Raw genomic sequence first — 23,741 nt, 5'->3', positions numbered from 1 at the left:
TTATTTAAACATTTCTAAATAATATAATTTAATTATAATCGTTTATTAATACAATTAAATTAATAATTGTAAATATAGTTATTATTTTAATTAAATTAAATAAAATTAATTTAATTAATTTAATTTATATAAAGTCGTAATACCCCTGTACCCCAAAACCCAATCCCAGCCCTAAAACCTAAAAACACCCCTGTACCCCAAAACCCAAACCCTGCCCTAAAACCTAAAAACACCCCTGTACCCCAAAACCCAAACCCTGCCCTAAAACCTAAAAACACCCCTGTACCCCAAAACCCAAACCCTGCCCTAAAACCTAAAAACACCCCTGTACCCCAAAACCCAAACCCTGCCCTAAAACCTAAAAACACCCCTGTACCCCAAAACCCAAACACTGCCCTAAAACCTAAAAACACCCCTGTACCCCAAAACCCAAACCCAGCCCTAAAACCTAAAAACACCCCTGTACCCCAAAACCCAAACCCTGCCCTAAAACCTAAAAACACCCCTGTACCCCAAAACCCAAACACTGCCCTAAAACCTAAAAACACCCCTGTACCCCAAAACCCAAACACTGCCCTAAAACCTAAAAACACCCCTGTACCCCAAAACCCAAACCCTGCCCTAAAACCAAAAACACCCCTGTACCCCAAAACCCAAACCCTGCCCTAAAACCTAAAAACACCCCTGTACCCCAAAACCCAAACCCTGCCCTAAAACCTAAAAACACCCCTGTACCCCAAAACCCAAACCCTGCCCTAAAACCTAAAAACACCCCTGTACCCCAAAACCCAAACCCAGCCCTAAAACCTAAAAACACCCCTGTACCCCAAAACCCAAACCCTGCCCTAAAACCTAAAAACACCCCTGTACCCCAAAACCCAAACCCTGCCCTAAAACCTAAAAACACCCCTGTACCCCAAAACCCAAACACTGCCCTAAAACCTAAAAACACCCCTGTACCCCAAAACCCAAACACTGCCCTAAAACCTAAAACACCCCTGTACCCCAAAACCCAAACACTGCCCTAAAACCTAAAAACACCCCTGTACCCCAAAACCCAAACACTGCCCTAAAACCTAAAAATACCCAAACACCCCAAAACATATACATCAGTACCCCAAAACATATACTCCTATACTCATACTTATTTTAAAAAATACTTAAATTAATATATTTAATTTATAATATTTAAAAACGAAATAAATATTTTTAAATAATTAATAATAATTAAATCAATTATAAAATATTAAATAAAAAAAAAAAAAAAATTAAATACTTACCAATACTTACGATGTAATGCCATGCGTTGTAATAGCATCTGCTATGTAATGCCATGCGTTGTAATGGCATGCATTGTAATGGTATTTGCGATGTAAAAATCGCGTTGTAACGGAACGCGTTGTAAAAGATGCGTTGTAGCGGTAACACACCCCCGTAGAAGGCCTTACCCTTATTGCACTTAAAGAGGAGCTGGGTGTCATCAGCATAGGATATGACCCGGGCACCAAAGGATTCCGCCACCGCCGCCAGAGGGGCCATATAGATATTAAAGAGGGTGGGGCTCAGGATAGACCCCTGAGGAACCCCCACCTCCAGCGGCGGCATTTCGGCAGAGAACGGAGGTGCCCAGACCACTTGTCGGTGGCCAGTCTGAAATGACTTAAACCAGTTCCACACTGTCCCGCGAAAGCCGATCTCCCAGAGTCTTAAAAGGAGACCGTCGTGGGGGATGGTGTCGAAAGCCGCCGACAGATCCAACATAACCAGGATGGGCTTACCCCTAGAGTTAAGAGTTTCTCTGATGGCATCGGTGATCTCGAGAAGGGCTGTCTCCGTGCTAAAATTAGCACGGAAACCCGATTGAGAGTCATGCAAGATGTTATTGCTCTTGATAAAGCTGGAAATGGAGAGATGCAGATGCTTCTCAATCACCTTTGCCAGAGCAGGGAGGAGGGAGATCGGCCTATAGTTGGCATGGATAAGGGGATCCAAAGTGGGCTTCTTAAGCAGCGGCAGAATCAAGGCATGCTTCCAAGCCAGAGGTACCTCTCCCGGGATCAGGGAGGAATTGAGCAGCGGATTAAGCAAGGTGTTAACTGCCGGCGCTACTCTCCCCAGGCATTTTGCTGGACAAGGATCAAGTAGCGAGCCGGATTGTAGCTGAGACAGAAAATCAAGAGAGGTAGCAAAAGGCATGGGAGGAAAAACAGATAGAAAAGGACCTTTCTCTTCCAGTGATAAGGGTAAAGTGGTCTGGTGGCTGGCAACTGAAATAGGGCCCGCATCAGGGAAAGAATCCTGAATGGATTTAATTTTGTTTATGAAAAAATCACCAAGCTGGCTAATGCAAGCTTCGGTATGAAAATGGGTGGGCGTGCTCAAGGAAGGGGAGGTGAACTCTTTCACTATCCTGAAGATTTCTTTACTCATGTTTTCAGCTTCCTCAATTCTTCGCTCCAAGTATACTTTTTTCCCATCCATAATATGTTTGTGATAAAGTCTAAAAGCATCCCTATATTTTACTTTATCACCGGGGTCATACATGTGCCGCCAAGCTCTTTCAGCCTTCTTACAGTCTTGGCGCATCTTACCAAGAAAGGGCGTAAACCAAGGGGCCGAGGCATGCCTACCCGCAGACTTAGCTGGCTTTCCAGGGGCTAACTCCTCAAATCTAGCTAACAGCCACTTCTGGACCAAGTCAAGATTTTCCTTCAGATTACCAGATAGCTGACAGGGATGACGGCAGAGAGCATCAGACAGCATTTTTGCCGTAACCTGATGAAAAGGCCGGGCTACCCCTCTGACATCTTTCAGTGATCTTGTACAAGTCATGGCAGAGGAAGGAATTAAAAAATTAATTAAAAAGTGATCTGACCATAGGACTGGAAGTGGCGGGGACACATCAATCGGGCTAGTTGAGAATATCTGGTCAATAGTATGGCCTTTGATATGGGTAGGACTAGTGATGTAAGGGGCCAGGCCTAAAGAGGAGGCAATGTCCTGCAGCTTAATAGTATCAGGATCCGCTATATTATCCAAGTGAAGATTCAAGTCTCCCAGTAGAATGCAGTGCTCAGATCTAAGGCAGGGCACGGAGAGCGCCGCCTGCAGTTCATCAAAAAAGGAGCCGAGGGGCCCAGGTGCTCTATAGATAAGGATCCCAATGCAAGTTTGATGGGGAGATAGCCTGAGGGTAAAACCTAAGGCTTCAAAACCCACGATATTATCAACGGGAAAAGTCGTGCAAGGAAAGTGCTTATCCACAATTAGTGCCACACCCAGCCCCTGCCTTCCACTCTATCCTTCCTAAAGAAAGTGTAATCAGGAGGAATGGCAGTCACCAGATCATGACCAGAGCACTCTCCCTGCCAGGTCTCAGTTAAAAACAGACAAGATGTTTTAGAGCCCGACAACAAGTTCCAGATGTCGATGGAATGTCTACTGAGAGATCTGGTGTTAAGGAGGAAGCATTGGTTGTACGTGAGTGGGGATTTGAGCAGGATTCCCTCCTGACCAGGAATGCGCCAGCCGCAACCCAAACAGCCCTTCCTAAGCGTTCGACCACCCGGGAAGACATGATGGCAAGTAGTAGTATGTCTTCGCAGCGCAAGTAACTCCGTGGAAGAATAGGAGAGCATGATGACAAGAAAGGCACACACGCCCCAAAATGAGAAGGCCAGCAGTCCTACCTTATCCGCCTCCGAGACGCTGACGAGCGCAGACGGGCAGGATTCTGGCACGACTCAGGTGCAGGGAAGGCGCTCCCGCTGCACATCACCGCTGCGCGCCAGGAGGAGTTCTTTAAATAGCCTGCTCTCAGAGTCTACGAGCGCAGGGACGCTCCAAGATAGCGGGCACAGTTCCCTTCCTGATCCAAGATGGTGCTCCCCGCCCACAGCCTCCCCGGAACCGGACCCGCAAAGCAGCGGTGGGCTTCCGAGAAATTATGGTACTAGTAAGGGGCAGAACAGGGTAGCTAAAAACAAGGGAAAATTAAAAAGTAAAATTAAAAGTAAATAGAAAAAACGGACTATTTAAAAGTAAGCAAAGAGCGCTCTAAGCGCGCGCGACCAGCAGCGAGGCGCTGAGGCACACTCTGACCATAGGTCAACTTCACCAGGCTGCCCCCTCACTGACTGCGCTTTAAGTAGCCTGCTCCCAGAGTCCACGAGCGCAGGGATGCTCCAAGATGGCGGGCACAGTTCCCTTCCTGATCCAAGATGGTGCTCCCCGCCCACAACCTCCCCGGAACCGGACCCGCAAAGCAGTGGTGGGGCTTCCGAGAAATTATGGTGCAAGTAAGGGGCAGAACAGGGTAGCTAAAAACAAGGGAAAATCAAAAAGTAAAATTAAAAGTAAATAGAAAAAAACAGGCTATTTAAAAGTAAGCAGAGAGCGCTCTAAGCGCACCGGCCAGCAGCGAGGCGCTGAGGCACACTCTGACCATAGGTCAACTTCACCAGGAATAATCCTCTTTTCACTGTACCCAAACCTGATCGGTCGTACCGCCTAGTATTGGACTACCGGCAATTGACCACTCATTGTCGGACATGAACAGTACAGAATACTCACAGTTCTGCCCTGGTGAATAATCTGGTGAGAAAAAGGTTTAAGACCACACTTGACATATCCAATGGCTTTTTTAGCCATAACCTGTCCTCTCTTAGTAGTCAATGGACAGCTTTCACTTCTGGTGGCAAAAAAAACAGTTCAAAAGATTAGCCATGGGTTATAAAAAAGAATTTGGGCGTCTTTGCTGCATGTGTAGTCTCTCTGTTAGAGAGCATCAACCCTGATGCTTACTCGTATGTTGATGATATTTATCTCACAGACGCCGAAATATGGTGGCATCTGTGTTGGATTGCACAATGTAAAGAACAGCCTAGGTGGAAGTCTTAAATTGCCTACACAATGGTAACAGGACAAGAGACTTAAGATGGACAGTTTCCAAAAGATTAAGTTTTTGTGCTGAACAAATTTATTATTAAATAAAACAATTTAAAAATACATATATCAAATGACACATTAAAATTATATTTCAGAAATATAAATCACAGTAAAAAACACTTAATCAGTTCCTTTTAACAATGAAACAATGGGGGAGTGGTATATCAAGTTGTGTGTCGACGCGTTTCGGCGGCCAGCGCCTTTCTCAAGACAGGGGACAACTTTCTAAAAATAAAAACATATTTTAGTATAACATTTAAGCAGATTTTTAACATCATATGCGTATCGACGGTTCACATTTAACTCTATATTTTAATGTAAATACTTTTGGTTAGAAAAACCTGGAAACTGTACATAAAGAAGCTCCTGTACTGTTTTTTTAGGCAATTTGCAGCTCAGAGAATAAGAGCAAAGGTCAAGGGTAGCCTCTACTATAGCTCACAAAATTAATGTCGACAAGCATCTCTCATGATATAGAATTGCTGGATTACATTTGATGAGTAAACAAAGAAATAAAGAAAAAATTGATCTTGTATTAGTAAATGATCTGAAAATTCATTAAAAAGAGCGGTAGATGCAAAAGGACATGGCCCAGATGACTTCACTTGGCGCATACTGGAAAAAATTAATGTGCGAGATGAAAAAGGAGGTGAGGCTATCCGAAAGAAACGCGAAGTGTTCTGGATTTTTTCCCTAAACACTTTTCGTGAAGGATTGAACTGCGATATCCCGTGGGAAAATGCAATAGTTTAAAGCAATGAATATACATTAGAGTTTCACGATAGAGAATTGCCGCTTTTTCAATGTAAATAATTATTTCCCCTTCCATAATTTGAAAGATTATATGTACCTCTCTTCATATAAGTATTTCCCATTAGAAAATATTTATCCCATTGGAAAATCGACATAAGCTTTGTCAATAAAGGTATGAGAAAACGAAATCTTAGCTCAAATAGGAATTATTGTTAACATCAATGGGTCCATTCAAATCTTTTCCAAAAACAAGATTTTCATTGACCACAATTGAAAGGCTATTTCTGCCATATTCACTACTTCAGGCGGTGATTAATGCAAACCGAGCCTGAGAAATAATATCTTCCATATAAGTAAATATACCTGTTTTCACACACGAGGGCGTTTTTGCGGATATAGGATTTAATCCATCAAGCCAGCGAAACCTTTTTATTTACTTTAAAAATAAAAAAGAAAATTACGCTGTGAATATGATCCCCTCCTTTTTTCGGACTATAATGCCTTCACACTTGTGTGCAAATATCGCTTTGCACGGATGAATTAGTCAGTTTTCCGTAAATAACCACGCATGCCCCAAAGTCTTTCCATGCTTTCTAATACTTAAGTATCCGGTGAAAGTAGGTTAATTAGCTTCACCTGCCAGTATATAGAGAGGCGCGATCAACTCTGTGCTTCATTTTATCCCGGAAGCACGTTTGGAACAGAAGACCGCCTTCACACGCTACGACCAGAAACACCGCCGGTATGTAAACGCGATCGCGAAATAGAAGAGCTATTCCCGCTCGAAGTAAAACAAACCCTCACTGGCTTTATTTTTAAAAATGTTCCAATTACTTTTGGGTTGTAGGTAATATCCAGATACCTACAACCGAGGCGTTTACTAATCCCTACACTTCTGAAGCAAACCGCGAATACTTTAATTCATAAGGTATGCCAACAAATATTCTTTATTTTTTCTATAAGGAAATGGCAATAAAGGAACATTAAAATAAACCCTTGTTCCTTCACAGCTGAATACAGATTTACCCATCGTTTTGTGATTTATGACAAGCAGCTAAATAGAATCTTCAGAAGCCCTCCAAACAACTGCTATTTAAGAACTTGATGTTAAAGAACTGCACTATTAGCTAAGATTCCCTCCCAAATCTGAGGGTACAGGAATTCACCTGATAAACACAGAAAAAATATTGATCTGTGATTCTTATATATGTTTCCTACACAGGTGTTATTTCCAAAATTAGAAGCCCCTTCTCTAACTGGTCATATTCCGTGAAGGCGACGCATTATCGCCTTAAATATCAGGTAAAATAGTTATTTATATCAGGCAGGTGTTTAAACTGAGTAACATTTGAGCAGTGAGGTAGCCTACGATCATACATATATATAATTCTTCCTTCTTTAAACCTCCCCACAGTTATATCCTATCCATCCTGCTTCAATTTAAAAAGTGGAATATACTTCATCATCAGCTTTGCATAAGAAACAATCATTGGTCAGATTAGGTACGTCATCTTTATGGGGCCAAATAAATCTTGTTGAATTTAGACACTCTTATAATTTTCAATGTTACTTAAACCTTTTCAATTTGATAATAAATTTTGCAGATTTCGCCAACTGAATCCCATAATCTTCCAAAGACCTGAATGAAATAGATAAAAATTTGGTTCCTCATGCTGTTTCTATCTGTAAGTAACTAAGATAATATCATAATCTAGTCATAAATGAGATATGTCGACAATAAATCAATAGTTTCATGAAACCTTTTTTGATCCAACAAAGTTTGTCTTTTCATATAAATAACACTTCAAAAATAAAAACAATAGGGTTTCAAACTTTGAATCATATTCTCTTTATTTATCCTTTTGCTATAACTATTGACCTATTTATCTCTGCCACCTACCCTATAATAATACAAAATAGAAAATGTTTCTTGTTATTATCGGGTCAGCTGAATAAAATGTATTTATGTGTATCTCCAGTTTATCCTCAGTGAATAAGGCATAACTCTCATTGTATTATCCAAATAAGCAGTACTGTGGGTAAAGAAAATGACTGGATACATTACCATGGGTAACAGTGATATATGTGACCTTATCTATGCGCAATATCAGCTGTGAATATATTTTGCATCTTCCGCTCTTTTTAATGAATTTTCAGATCATTTACTAATACAAGATCAATTTTTTCTTTATTTCTTTGTTTACTATGCAAATGTAATCCAGCAATTCTATATCAGGAGAGATGCTTGTCGACATTATTTTTGTGAGCTATAGTAGAGGCTACCCTTGACCTTTGCTCTTATTCTCTGAGCTGCAATTGCCTAAAAAAACAGGATAGGAGCTTCTTTATGTACAGTTTCCATGTTTTTCTAACCAAAAGTATTTACATTAAAATATAGAGTTGAATGTGAACCGTCGATACACATATGATGTTAAAAATCTGCTTAAATGTTATACTAAAATATGTTTTTATTTTTAGAAAGTTGTCCCCTGTCTTGAGAAAGGCGCTGGCCGCCGAAACGCGTCGACCCACAACTTGATATACCACTCCCCCATTGTTTCATTGTTAAAAGGAACTGATTAAGTGTTTTTTACTGTGATTTATATTTCTGAAATATAATTTTAATGTGTCATTTGATATATGCATTTTTAAATTGTTTTATTTATTAATAAATTTGTTCAGCACAAAAACGTAATCTTTTGGAACCTGTCCTTCTTAAGTCTCTTGTCCTGTTACCATTGTGTAGGCAATTTAAGACTTCCGCCTAGGCTGTTCTTTACATTGTATATTTTTCCCTGACCTAGGGGTGCATGTTTCTATTCAGTAATACAGGGAACCCTTGTTTGATACAAGTGATCTGTGTTGGATTGACCACATCATTGTTATGTTTGCAGACATTGGTTACAAATTTAACTTAGCAAAATCACACATTGCCAAGTACACAGTGTTGTTCTTGGGCTATGAGCTCAACAACGAAGGTCAAGGTTTAGCATCTCACTTCCTGAAGAGGTGTGCACAGTTCCAACAACTCTGAAGAAACTACAATCTTTACTGTTTTTTTTAATTTTGGGCGTACTTACATTCCTGATTATGCAGAGTTTATCAAGCCGCTATATGCCTTGATACAACCTAATTTGATCAAATCTTGCTGGCTGCAATCTTTGCAGTCTAATCTTCTTGAATCTAAATACTTAGTGACACGTGACAACCACACAAACCTGTTAATAAGAATTGTGCCAGGCTAGTGGGTTTCACGTACTTGACGTTTAATGAAGGAGACACGGTCCCTATTGCTTACAAGTCACACTTGTACACTTCGGCTGAACTGCGATTTTCTACTGTCAAAAAAGTTTTGACTGCAGTGCAGGTGGCAATTCTAAAGGAGAGAGAGCTGTCGCAGAGGAAACCCATGTTGGTTGTTATACCGTATCCTGCCTTTGAAGCTGTGACGAAAGCCAGTGTACCAAATTCTAAAGCTTTGCATCCGCATAGGATACAATGGGCCACTTCACTAACATCTCCAGATGTCACATTTATTTTTGACCTCTCATTGCAGACACAGGAGTATTTACAGTATGAATATGTACATCCTGCTCCTTTGTCTTTTCGCCCGCTTGAGGATTACCCTTGTATCATTTACACTGACGGATCGGCGCAACAGGTGACGTGACAGGTCTTTTCAGCAGCCTCCACAATAGTGTTGGGTATGATGGTGAATGGCGAATTCAAGTCCGATGTCATGCACCCGCAGACTGTGTCACCCAGTTGGCAGAGTTATGTGCTCAGGTGCTTGCACTGGAGTTTCCTGATCTTCGTGTGACTACTCTAATTGTAAGAAACCCTTACTACTGTGTTCAGTCTTTCAATGACAATTTATTTTTTTGGACTCAGAATTAATACTGAGGTTCCAAAGGTAGCACAATCAAACAGAAAATTCTTTGGGTTCTAGTCTCAGAACTTCAAGAGCGTCTTCCTCTTGTTTATGTAATTCATATTCTTGGTCACCAGCATGTAGGAGTACACGCTGTTGGTAACAGTCTTGCTGATGGAGCAGCAAAGACAACAGTGGCAACTTATGTAGTAGCAACAGTTACATGTTCCAAAAGTAAGATTGATGATGACATCTTGGCAGCCATTGCTGCAACAGAGAAGGGATGTAATTACCCTGGAGGTTTCCCTTCTAAATACTCTTATCATTTAAGTCCTGATAAAGTTCCCTTTGTGAGAATTAACGACGTTGGTGACACATTGATTCCCAATGCAGACTGCAGGCTCTCCTTGATAACAGCCACTCAGGAGGGCATGACCTCAGCTCATGCTGGTATCTCAGTGACTGTATCTATCTTACAGCATCAGTACTGGTGGAGCGGATTGCACAAACAGAAGCATGATTATGTCCTTGTGACATTTGCCAACAGATTAAACATTTGACTGCTGGACATCCACCACAAACACAGCTTTACGTATCTAATACACCACTTGGGTGTGTTTATATAGATCACTGCGGTCCTTTCTCTTCTGATACTGCTTATAAGTTTATCTTAGTTGCAGTGGATTCTTGCACATGGTTTTTATGGGTCTGGCCACAACGCAGTGCTGATGCTCGAACTGTCATTAGGGATTTGCGTGTTTTTGTGGGAATTGTTGCATGTGGCCCCCTCCATTCGGACCAGGGTCCGGGGTTCGCTGCTAAGGCGTACAAGAAAGCCATGAGGTCCTTGGGGGTGCAGGTCAAAATTTTGTCTCCATACAGGCCAGTTGTAGAGCGAATGAACCGTGACTTCAAGCAATCCTTGACAGCTAGGGTTTTAGGTACCGACACAAACTGGCTGGCCCATCTGTATAGCATTCAAAGCGCACTTAATAATCTCCCTAGAAGGTCTCTGGGTGGGCGGACCCCATACGAAATGCTCTTTGGCATAAAAATGTTTGTCCCGGACCTTGAGGGTCTAGATATGGCGGCATTGGCCGCACCCTTTGATGTAGATGATCATTCTGCTGTAATACAGAACCTACAAGAGACCCCAGACAGTCTTGCAAAGGAACATTTGCCCTCCACAACTGATGCGCTCCACAAAGGGCGCTTGACGCCCTTATTCCTATCACTGCCCGTAAGATCAGCTCCAGGGACTCAAGTCCGTGGTACGATGGCGCCTTACGTACACTCAAGGGTAGTTGTAGGCGAGTGGAGAGGGCCTGGCGGAAGGCGTACGATAACGGGAAAAAAGCTATTTATCTCGCCTCCGTCAAAACTTACCATCGGGCTGTTTGCCGAGCGCGGGCAGCTTACTACGCCGCTGAATTCGGTAACAGCTCTAACCCCTCCAAAACCATCTTCAAAGTGATTAAGGATCTTCTTGCAAAGCGAGCCTGTGCCCCGACGACTGGCTGTTTCGCTCACTGTGAGGCTCTTGCTCTGTTTTTTTTTTGGAAAAGGTCCAAAACATCTATAAGACGTTCCCTTACACAGGGCCTCCAGATGAGTCTCCGATTAACATCTACAGAGACACCTCTTTGCACGTGCTGCCCCCTTTGACATCTGAGGGGTTTGACCTCCTGGCTCAGCAGGTTAAATCGGGGTCCCCCGCTGATCCGCTCAGACCGACTCTCTTTAGAGATCAGTCGTTCGTGGGCCGGGCCGTGGTACACTCCTTGATTAATATCTCGTTGGAGTCAGGCACGGTACCCGCTAGCTGGAAGCGGGCGGTGGTCTCTCCCATCTTAAAGAAACCTTCCCTGGATCCAGAGAAACCTGAAAACTATCGGCCTATCTCCTTGCTCCCGTGGCGGACCAAAGTGTTGGAGGCCCATGTCAACAAGGTTCTCTCGGCCCACCTCATCCATGCTAACATCTTGGATCCCACCCAGAACGGGTTCCGTGCTGGGCACAGCACGGAGACCGCCCTTCTCTCCATGGCTGAACATCTTCGCATGGTGATGGATGCGGGGCAGACTGCGGCGCTCGTTTTATTAGATCTGAGCGCCGCGTTTGATACTGTCTCGCATCCCATCCTGTTGCATCGCCTGGAGGAGATCGGGCTGAGTGGTTCGGCCCTCCAGTGGTTCCGGTCTTTCCTAGACGATCGTTTCTTTAGCGTTGCCATCCCACCGTTCCAGTCCCAATTCCATCCTCTGAAACAGGGGGTGCCGCAAGGCTCCTCGCTGAGTCCCACGTTGTTTAATCTTTACGTGAGACCGCTGGCTGAGGTCGTCAAGCAATGGGGCATGACCATGGTCTCATATGCCGACGACACTCAGCTAGCGGTTACGATCAGCGGGGATGCGGACCGGGATGCCCCCAGATTTCAGAGTGGACTTAGGGCGGCGGCGAGCTGGATGAAGAACAACTGTCTCCAGCTCAACGCAAAGAAAACGGAGAACATGATCGTCGGTAGGAGGTCGGAACTATGGGGGGACAGCTGGTGGCCTGCGGAGTTGGGGCCGGCCCCCATTCCAGTCACAGAAATAAAGAACCTAGGAGTATGGATGGATCCCTCCCTCAGTTTTGTGGGCCATACGAAGAGAACCGCGGCCTGTTGCTTTGGTATACTACGGTCGCTGCGTCCCGTTTTGAAGTTCTTTGACCATCGCACCAGGCAGCTGATAGTCCAGGCTACAGTGTTATCTCGCCTGGACTATGCCAGCTCGCTTCTGGTAGGGGCCAATGTGGCAGAGGTTGCCCGCCTCCAACGCGTTCAGAATGCCGCGGCGAGAGCCATTGTTGGCTTACCCCGAACATGTTCCGTCTCCGGCACATTGAGATTGCTGCATTGGTTGCCTATCAGGGCAAGAATCCAGTTTAAAGTGCTGTGCTTGGCGTTCAAGATTTTGAGGGGTGGGAGTCCTCAAATTCTTGCGGACTTTTTGTCCTGGTATGTGCCTACCCGGTCCCTGAGATCTTTGGGTCAAGCTCTTACGGTGATCCCCCGATACAGGCTGTGTCGGGTCGGTGGCCGCTCTTTCCTGGTCAAAGCGGCCGAGCTCTGGAATTCTCTTCCTGTTGAGATGCGGTTGCTTGCTGATCTCTTAGCTTTCCGTAGCTGTATGTTCTGTAGGGGCAACTCAGGAATCTGGCCCTTCAGAGATCCGGCCTCTCTTTCTTTCTCTCGTTCTCTCTCTCCCTCTCTCTTTCCCTCTCTTTCTCTCTCTTTCTATCTATCTATCTATCTATCTATCTATCTATCTATCTATCTATCTATCTATCTATCTATCTATCTATCTATCTATCTATCTCTCTCTCCCTCTCCCATAAACTACTGCATGGGTTACTTCGCTATGCAAGCGGCTCGCGAAGAGGCAAAAAACCCTGCGAACACGCAAAAACCCCCGCGAACACGCAAAAAACCCCACGAACACGTAAAAAACCAAAAATCCGCAAATTCGCACAAATTCGCGAATTTTGCGGATCGCGAATTCGCAAATCCGAAAATTCGCCCATGCTTAATCTGCAATTAGATTAATTGATGGAACTTTGGCACCCCACTCCTCATCACACACCAAGAGGAGGGACCAGACTTTTGTAAACATCATGGCCTGGCCTGTGTTAGACGGAATTGTATGGGATGCTGTAAAATTTCAGATTCATGGCCCTACAGAGGGTATTAATGTCCCCAATGTCCTTGGTGTTTCTATGGGGGATGTTGTGAAACAAAACATGCGCTCTGATGACTGGGATGTCCAAGCAGTAGAGGCTCTTTTTTCTGATTTGGAATATAATGCTCAGTGGCGGTTCCTGCATGAGGGCGCAGAGGGCGGAGCTCTACCTCGAGAGGACGGAGAAGGTGTCAGGAGATTGGACTGGTCTGAGGCTGGGGGCTGCACTTTTACACTGTCCATTCTGGTGCAGCAGAGCCTGTACAAACACACGCTGCGCATGCGAGGTGGACGACTTCAATACCGCCCAAATCCTGCATGTGCAGTGTGTGTCTGTGAGGCAGTGCTGAGGGCAAGCAGGTGCTACTTACAGCAGCCATGTTGCCAGTACTTTGGTCGAATAAACGGCTCAACCAGATCTATGACGTAGCTCAATAACATCCTTCAGGATCCCGACTCCTCCTGCGACCGGCTAGCTGACACTTGTTACTTTCAGCCTATGAAAAAGGGAGGTAGGACTTCTAAAATGTCTTCCTCCAGTCTATGCTAGTCCAATCTCCTGACCTGACAGAGGGCGGAGCTCTACCTCGAGAGGACGGAGAAGGTGTCAGGAGATTGGACTGGTCTGAGGCTGGGGGCTGCACTATTACACTGTCCATTCTGGTGCAGCAGAGCCTGTACAAACACACGCTGCGCATGCGAGGTGGACGACTTCAATACCGCCCAAATCCTGCATGTGCAGTGTGTGTCTGTGAGGCAGTGCTGAGGGCAAGCAGGTGCTACTTACAGCAGCCATTTTGCCAGTACTTTGGTCGAATAAACGGCTCAACCAGATCTATGACGTAGCTCAATAACATCCTTCAGGATCCCGACTCCTCCTGCGACCGGCTAGCTGACACTTGTTACTTTCAGCTTATGAAAATGGGAGGTAGGACTTCTAAAATGTCTTCCTCCAGTCTATGCTAGTCGTATCTCCTGACCTGTGCAGCATCGGTCGCTCCCAAAGGCTCCCTTTACACTGGGTATCGTAGCGCTTTGCTCTGATTGCCTCCAGCTGTGTTTGTTGTGCTCTGCACGCCGGTAGCGACATTGAGCTGCTAACCTAACCCTCATCGCGCCTGTGATAAACTAATTAGCCTGCTGCGAAAATAATTAATTAAAATTGAACCTGCCTGCTTGCACACTTAGAGGTGCCTCTGCCCACGCTTATTATTTAAATCCCACTTTTGCCGATCTATTGGTGATTCGCGCTGTGTTGTTTGTGGCCATTTTCTCTGTTGTTGTGCCTGCCAGCCCGCCCCCCAACCCGAACACACCTCCCTGCGGCCCCTCCCTCGCCCCTCCCCCTCCACCATCCGCATATGACAGATGCTATCGCGCACAGCGTCCACGCGCAGCGTCCACGCCCCGGTCGCGCCGAAGGTGCGCCAAAGGTAAGCCCGTCTACGCCCGTCCGCGCCTGGACCGCGCCCAGCGCCAGACCCCCTGCCCCTCGCGCTCCCCAGCCCTCCCGCATTACCTACGATGCCGCCACCCTCCTAGCCCTTAACCCCGGCCGCGCCCCCAACTGCGTCCAAGCCGCTCCTGGACACACCCATGGACCTTTCTCCTGCTACTCCTGCAAATTCAGCGGCACCGACAACATCTCCGCTACGACCACACCACAGATTCCCGACCCCAACCACCTACAATGCATCCTTCTCAACACCCGATCGGTGCACAGGCACGCCATTGACCTATGGAACCTACTAGACACCTTCTCTCCAGACGTCGCCTTCCTTACGGAAACTTGGATGAATGCTACCTCCGCACCAGACATCACCATTGCCATCCCTGAAGACTATAAGATCACCCGCAAAGACCGTACCAGCCACACAGGAGGAGGAATCGCTATCGTCCATAAGAAATCTATCCGCATCTCAACCAGCTCTGACGCCAACCTCGCCAACTCCGAACACCTTCACTTCCAGATCCACATCGACCCCAAAACAACACTCAGAGGCACTCTCCTCTACAGACCACCAGGACCCCGCGCAAAATTCAGTGAAGACATCACGGACTTCATCTCTCCACACGCGCTCCCCTCCAAAGACTATATTCTTCTGGGAGACCTCAACTTTCACCTTGAAAAGATAAACGACCACAACACCGCCACCCTCGTGGACAACCCCGCCAACCTCGGACTTAAACAAATAGTCACTTCCCCCACCCACATCGCAGGTCACACACTCGACCCTATCTTCACCTCCAGCAAACATGTCTCCTTCAGCCACACTACGGATCTCCTATGGACCGACCACAGCTGCGTTCACTTCACCTACAACAAGCCGAAACCCATCAACCACTCCCAACCTACCCTGCAAAGAAACTGGAACAAAATCACCACGGACCAAATCTCCGCATCGCTCCTTCGAAACTCCCCAGCCCTCTCTTCTAACGCCAACGAAGCCGCCGCCAACCTCACCCTATGGTTATCCAACACCGCCGACACCTTAGCTCCACTGAAAAAACGTCAAAGCAAACCTGGCAGCAAGAAAGCCTCATGGTTCAACGATGATCTCAAGAAGTCCAAGAAACTCTGCCGCTCCCTTGAAAAGGCCTGGAAAAAAGACCCAACCACCAGCGCCAAGGACGCCTTCAAAAGCGCCACCCGCACTCACCACCAACTGATCCGAAAAGCCAAGAAAACAGCATTCAAGGATCGACTTGACAACAACGCCCACAACAGCAAGGAACTTTTCAACATCGTCAAGGAATTTTCCAATCCCTCGGCCAACTCCAACGACATCACCCCCTCTCAAACCCTCTGCGACTCCCTAGCCTCTTTTTTCCACAACAAGATTGCAGACATCCACAACAGCTTTGACAACCAACCCGGAACCCAACCCACCCTACCATCTACTGACCATCCTCCCCCCGTGAACACCCTTAACGCCTGGAACCCAATCTCCACTGAGGACACCATCCGCCTGATGAATTCCATCCACTCAGGATCCCCCACAGACCCATGCCCTCACCACATCTTCAACAAAGCAGACTCCGTCATAGCACCGCACCTCCGAGACGTCATCAACTGCTCCTTCAACTCCGCTACCTTCCCAGAAGTCTGGAAACACGCTGAACTCACCGCCCTTCTGAAAAAACCAACAGCGGACCCCACCGAACTAAAAAATTACCGCCCCATCTCGCTTCTTCCATTCCCGGCCAAAGTCATCGAGAAATCCGTCAACAACCAGCTCGCCGCTTTCCTCGAAGCCAACAAATCCCTCGACCCCTCACAATCTGGCTTCCGAGCAAAACACAGCACTGAGACCGCCCTCATCGCAGCAACAGACGACATTCGAACTCTACTGGACAATGGAGACACAGTCGCCCTCATCCTCCTCGACCTCTCTGCAGCATTCGATACAGTCTGCCACAGCACCCTTCTACAGCGCCTCAGAAACATCGGAATACAAGGAAAAGCACTTGAATGGATCACCTCCTTCCTCTCCGGAAGAACACAGAGAGTCCGCCTCCCACCATTCAAGTCCGAGGCCACTGAAGTCATCTGTGGCGTACCACAAGGATCCTCACTCAGTCCCACCCTCTTCAACGTATACATGAGCCCCCTCGCGGCCATCGCACGCCAACACAACCTCAACATCATCTCCTACGCGGATGACACCCAACTGATCCTATCACTCACCAAAGACCCCAACACCGCCAAAACTAACCTACACGAAGGAATGAAAGAAGTTGCCGAATGGATGAAACAAAGCCGTCTGAAACTGAACTCAGACAAAACAGAAGTCCTCATCTTAGGTACATCCCCCTCTGCTTGGGACGACTCCTGGTGGCCGGAAGCCCTCGGAAAAGCACCCATCCCGACAGACCACGCACGGAACCTTGGCGTCATCCTGGATTCTTCACTCTCAATGAACAGACAAGTCAACGCCGTATCCTCTTCCTGCTTCAACATTCTTCGCATGCTCAGAAAAACATTTCGCTGGATCCCCTCCGAAACAAGGAAAAGAGTCACCCACGCTCTGGTCACGAGCCGACTGGACTACGGAAACACCCTCTACGCAGGTACCACCGCTAAACTCCAGAAGAAACTCCAACGAATCCAAAACGCCTCAGCCAGGCTCATACTAGACATCCCACGCAACGAACACATCTCTGGTCACCTTAAAGACCTCCACTGGCTACCCGTCAATAAGAGGATCACTTTCCGACTGCTTACCCACGCACACAAATCACTCTACGACATCGGCCCAGATTGCCTCAACTCTTGACTGTCCTTCTACACCCCCTCCCGCCAACTACGTTCTTCCAGCCAAGCCCTCGCCACTGTACCTCGCATCAACAAGACCACCATGGGAGGCAGATCCTTTTCTTACCTGGCTGCTAAAACATGGAACTCACTCCCCGCTTACCTTCGCCTCACCCAGAACCACCTAGCGTTCAGAAAGCAGCTTAAAACGTGGATATTTAATAAATAATCCTCCTCCCCTTCCTAAGCGCCTTGAAACCCTCTGGGTATGTAGTGCGCTATACAAATTTTTGACTTGACTTGACTTGACTTTCCCTCCTTACTTCAACGAGGCAAACAAGGTGCAACTGGGCCTGTGAGACACCACTGGGCTGAAAGTGGCGAGTACAAGTGTGCCTTCATTCCTTGCTTTGTTTTTCAACGGCCGCCACTGGCGTTTTGCCATTAGGGTCAAATGAATTTAATGCATTCCACATTTATGTTGGCCAGGCTGTTCCTAGGGCGAGCGGAGAGGAGCATGCTTTACAATACACATAGCGAGGCATTTCCAATAAAGTGTGCAATGATCTTAGCTGACTTTTGACACTTTGTGGTTGATGTCTTTTAAATATCACTTTCACTTTAATTTATTTTGAAAATAAAAGTTATGCATGAGTTCTTTTGGAAAGCGCCTCATTCAACTTGTCGTAGTCTCGGACATGTGATGTAAGTGACCCGGAAATGTAGCGCGTTGCCCGCCATTAAGTGATGTAGACACTATGATAGTGCTCCTCTGACACACATGCAATTAAAACTGCACAGTCAGAGGTCGCCTCTTCTCTTCTACTTACACAGTGTGCAGAAATGCTCCTGTCTCTGCCAGGGCCTCCAGTTTTTAAATCAGATTAAGGCTATTCACCGTTATAATCTTTTTACCGGTTTGTACCTTAGAAAGCAGAGTTGTCTCTCTGGTTATACGAACTTACAGTCCTCAGCCTACCACAGCAGATGTATGCTCAGGTGGTGCTGCTCTTACAGGCTTTGCTCAGCAGAGCTACACTAGGTTTGTACAGATATTCCCGGTTTCCCTAGCAGAGCTATCTCCCAAGTTCCACATTTCTTATAGGCTCAGCTAATTGCCTTCACTTGGCACTTGCTTATATAGCCCAGGCCTTACTCTAGATTCTTTGCACACATGGTGCAGCCCACAAGGACCCTCGGTCAGTGTAGGTTAATGGGCGAGGCCTCGATGCTTCACGAGAACAAATGAATTATTGAAACCCTGCACCACTTCACCTCCTTAGCTGGGAGATTGTCACGTTTCCTTCTTTGTGGGAGACTTGCACTGCTGGCTGCCCCACCTCACTTGAGCCGTTACCGGCATCCCAATTAGTGGGTCTGTAACATTTATGATCCCTTCTCCAATTTCCTACAGCAACAGACACCAGTGCAATTGAAACAGGTAGGCTGTGTGTACCTCTGGGAGGGGTCAGTGGTGGGGTGAGGTGCACTGGCTGACTAGCACTTCCCCATCACTGTAGATCATTTCTACGGAGCTTTAAGCTGTGAAAATAAAATGTTAATTGCAAATCGCGCAGATGGAATCTGCATTTCATATGTTTTTGTGCCATCATAACACGTTCCCCAGACTCATGAAGTACTGGGCAGCCTAGGCAGATATACTTGTCTGGGAAGATTTCAGTCCAGGTCTATTGACGTGATTGATGTCTAGGTAGGGAAGGGTAGAAACGTGCACCCCATCTAACTGCTGTCTACACTTGGGGACTGTGTGGCCAGTGCATGTGTTTAACCAACCAAAATGAGGTCCTTCAAACACAAGAATGTCTGTTGTTTTTGCTTGTTTTAGCAGCTAGTTGTCAGCGCCTGGTATCAATCACTACACGTTCACCAGTGGAAGTAAACGAGGTATGTTCGTGTATGCTGAAAAGGGTAAAGAAATCCTGCAAATGTAAGAGAAGATATGGAAGTAGGTTTCTGATTTTTTACCATGACTTTGTGAAAAGGGTTCATAGTGTGTATGCAAGTCAACCATTTAAAAAAAACTTCTAGGGGGGACAATCCCCCCAAACCCACTTTGGTTGGTCAGGCTCGCACACTATGCGCGCTCGCCGTGGTACAGTTCAAAAATGGTTTTACTCCCCACCACTTCCAAATGTCACCAGCCGCCCCTGATTATGCTGCTTTTGATGCTGAGGATTTGTACTCAGACTCTGCAAATTATGCGGACCTTTTTGTCACCAGCACTATGGCAATCAGTACCTGCATAAAGCAAATACATTTAGAAATGTGGTTAATTATACACAATGGGAACATTGTCCCGCTCCAATTGAAGGCAGCTCGAAAATTCTTTTGAGGAAGTGTACATATTTTACTGATTTTAATCAATCCAATCCTGACGCTTTTTATTTTAAAATGACTGCAAAGTCCTTTTCCAAAGTTACCCACACTAAATTACTTTATTCAAAGTCCTTTATTGATCAATTAGCTATAGGGGGCTATGAGCTGTGGAAAGATACTATTGATCTTAAATCTGTTTAGGGTTCTATAAGCTGGCAAGTGAAAGGCACTGAAGCTTTGCATCATGCATGTCTCCGGAACCATATGTTGTTTTTGAACTTTAAGATTTCACAAACTACTTGCTTTGAATTGGCTATACCTAAAAAATGAACTGCCCCTTCTATTCCTGATTTGGGGGAATACAATATATGATCCAATCACACCAATAGGTCCCTGGATGAGTTGCGTTCCCTAATAACAAATTATTCCTTTAACATTTTCAGCTTAGATCCTCAAGATTGTGTATTATGGCAGGAAAGTTCAGATTCATGCCAACATCGTTTTCTGGGTCTGGCCCCAGGCTTTACACAGGTTAGAGTGGGGACCGTGTTGAAAATGCCCCTTCTGTTACTATCACTTTAGCTTCAGTTGGACTTCATTTGTCCAAACTGACTGACAATGTTGATTGGAATGATTTTGTTGAAGGCCCTTTAGGAGGCAGCTCCAAAAGATGGATAAACGCTATTTACAACCAAGCTTGGAAACTGTCTCAAATTGAAGCTGCTTCTAGATTAGGAGCAATTGATCAAGCTAATTTAGAAAAAAGTGCTTTCTGTCCTTGACAATAGCATCAATACTCTTTCTTCCAGAATTTACACCTTAGATAACATTGTGTCATCTGTTATGGATATTGTACAGGATGACATGTCTGTTTTTTCATATAATTGTCAAAATCACTTACATTCTATTATGCAATTTGCGTGGACTTTACACATTTTAAAGTCTGGGAAAGTATCTTGGGACTACATGAATACCTCATTACTGTTTTTACTGTTTAATCTGACTGAAAAACTATAGTTTATGTCCATGAAGGATGCAATATATTCACTTTTGCATATTGAAAAATTAGAACCTTTACAATTTTCTGTTGCTGAATCTAATTAAGCTGCGTGGTTCATTCACAGATTAATAACACTGCCCTTCCCCTTGTTTAAATTCAGTTCATGTATGAAACACTGTGCCATAGGTAGATATGAGCCATGGGGAAGCGCCCCACTCCATGAAGTTTGGTCTCTGCCATTCACATATAAGTGCCTGAGAGAGGGTAAATAAGTTTATTTAAAGGGAGAGGAGTGCACTTCTACACCTGATCACTCACTGGTTTGCAAGAACATACAATTGCAGGGCTCATGTAATACGCAAGCCCTAAATTTAACCTGCATTTCAAAAGGGAATCCAGTGCCAGCTATAACACCAACTTTCACGCTGCTAGCTAACAGTAGCTATTTACTTTTTTAATTAATGAAGATTGCTGCGGTATGCTGGCAGAGTTTCCATACATTGTGATCATTTCCCAACGTGTAGTTTGCTTTAAAAAATTTCTTTTTCCGCCCCCACATGGGAGACTCAATGTGTCCATCTGGCCTTCCATACCGACCTTGAAAGCAGAGTTCAACAAGATGAGTAGAATAAGAGCTCTATTGTCCCAGAAAGAAGTCGACCTTACTTGGACATTTGTCCTTCACATGGCAAACACACACACCAATGTGCATGCGCTTTTGAATACTGACCTCCTACTTCATTTCTGCACTTTGATTCACACTATATTCAATGCTTCATCAACAACTGGCTTGGCACATCTTTTTAAAATTATGAGCCCCGGCCTTGTGACCTCATTCCAAACTATGTTTGGTAAGGCACCAACATTTTTTCATTCTATTTTTTCCAGCATCTGGATTACCATTTTTTCTCGCCTTAGCTGCTGGCGTGCTGCTGTTGATTTGCTTGCTCAAAAATGGCTGCACAATCTGTGTCACAAGATAGCCTGCCCTGGCTGTTCCAGCTGCGCAACACAATGCTTGAATATTATGGAATGCTACCTCTGGCCACTTGGAGTGTAGCATATGACGTATCCTTCCGGTTCTCATACTTTACTTGCGTGCAACCTGTTTTCCATTGCCTGTATTGCTGTTTTGACTGGACTCTGGATTTATGTCTCGGCAATATGGTGTCTACTGCTCCGGATTATGATTGACTAATGAATCCCTTAGAGGCTCATGAGTTGGGCTGTTCTGGTGTCAGGATTATGGCCTGCGCAGCAGCGCGTGGAGTTCTAGGGAATTGGAATGGTACACAGACAAAATATCGAGTTTTAAATATTGATATACAATAATATCGAAGTTTAAATATCGATGGGACAAAATGTCGAAGGTAAGTAATATCGACAGTCTTAATATCGATATTAGTATGATATCAGTAATATCGAAGTTTTAAATATCGATGTCAAAAATATCGAAATAAATAACTTCGATGTTACTAATATCAATTTTTAAATAAATTTAGTGTATATTATATTGTATTTATTATGTTTTATTATTTATTTTTAATGTAATTTAATTAAATATTGTCTTTTACTACTGTAGCGGGTTGTGGGTTTATAGGGGAATAGGGTGGGAAGTAATTTAATTATGTTAAATTAAGTATTAATTAGTAGGAATTATTAATTAATTAATTGAGAATTCATTTTTAATTAATTTTAAATAATTGATTAATTGATAAATATGTTCTGTAGCGGGTTATGGGTTTATAGGGGAATAGGGTGGGAAGTAATTTAATAATAATTAATTAATTATTATAAGTTTGTACATATTTTAATTAATAATTAATTGGTAATTAATTTATATTAATTAGTTAATTAATTAATATAATTTTGTACATATTTTTATTTATTAATTAGTTGGTAGTTAATTAATATTAATTAGTTAATTACATTAATTATAGTAATTTGTTTAATATATAATTTTTTGTTATTCTTAATTAATTAATTGGGAAAAATAATATTAATTATTAAATTAAATTAAATTAATTACAGCTAATGTGCTAATATATTTACTTTATTGTTATTGTTCATTATTAATTAATTGGTAATTAAATAATATTAATTAATTTTGGGTAAAGGAGTATTTTTAGGGTTCAGGGTCAGTTTTCAGTTTTTGGGTAAAGGGGTATTTTTAGGGTTCAGGGTCAGTTATCAGTTCTTGGGTAAAGGGGTATTTTTAGGGTTCTGGGTCAGTTTTCAGTTTTTGGGTAAAGGGGTATTTTTAGGGTTCAGGGTCAGTTTTCAGTTTTTGGGTAAAGGGGTATGTTTAGGGTTCAGGGTCAGTTTTCAGTTCTTGGGTAAAGGGGTATTTTTAGGGTTCAGGGTCAGTTTTCAGTTTTTGGGTAAAGGGGTATTTTTAGGGTTCAGGGTCAGTTTTCAGTTTTTGGGTAAAGGGGTATTTTTAGGTATAAGGGTCAGTTTTCAGTTCTTGGGTAAAGGGGTATTTTTAGGGTTCAGGGTCAGTTTTCAGTTTTTGGGTAAAGGGGTATTTTTAGGGTTCAGGGTCAGTTTTCAGTTTTTGGGTAAAGGGGTATTTTTAGGGTTCTGGGTCAGTCAGTCAGTCAAAGAAACTTTATTCGGTTATTTAAAACCATAAAAGCAAGACATGGTATACAAAACAAGTTTAAAATTCAATTAAACATATATGAAAAGACATTACTACACCTTCATAAAAAGCACAAAGAACCGAATTTTGTTAGAAAATAAGTGACTGTAAGAGCAAGTTTACATGGTGTCCAACAAAAGTTATACGAGTGTCAAATTTTGGTTGTTAGAAATAGCAGCCATTCTTAGTTTATTTTGTCTGGCAGCTGCTGC

The sequence above is a fragment of the Lissotriton vulgaris genome, chromosome 2_1 (assembly GCF_964263255.1).
Source record: "Lissotriton vulgaris chromosome 2_1, aLisVul1.2, whole genome shotgun sequence".
Classification (NCBI taxonomy): domain Eukaryota; kingdom Metazoa; phylum Chordata; class Amphibia; order Caudata; family Salamandridae; genus Lissotriton; species Lissotriton vulgaris.
Note: the sequence above shows the minus strand (reverse complement) of the source record.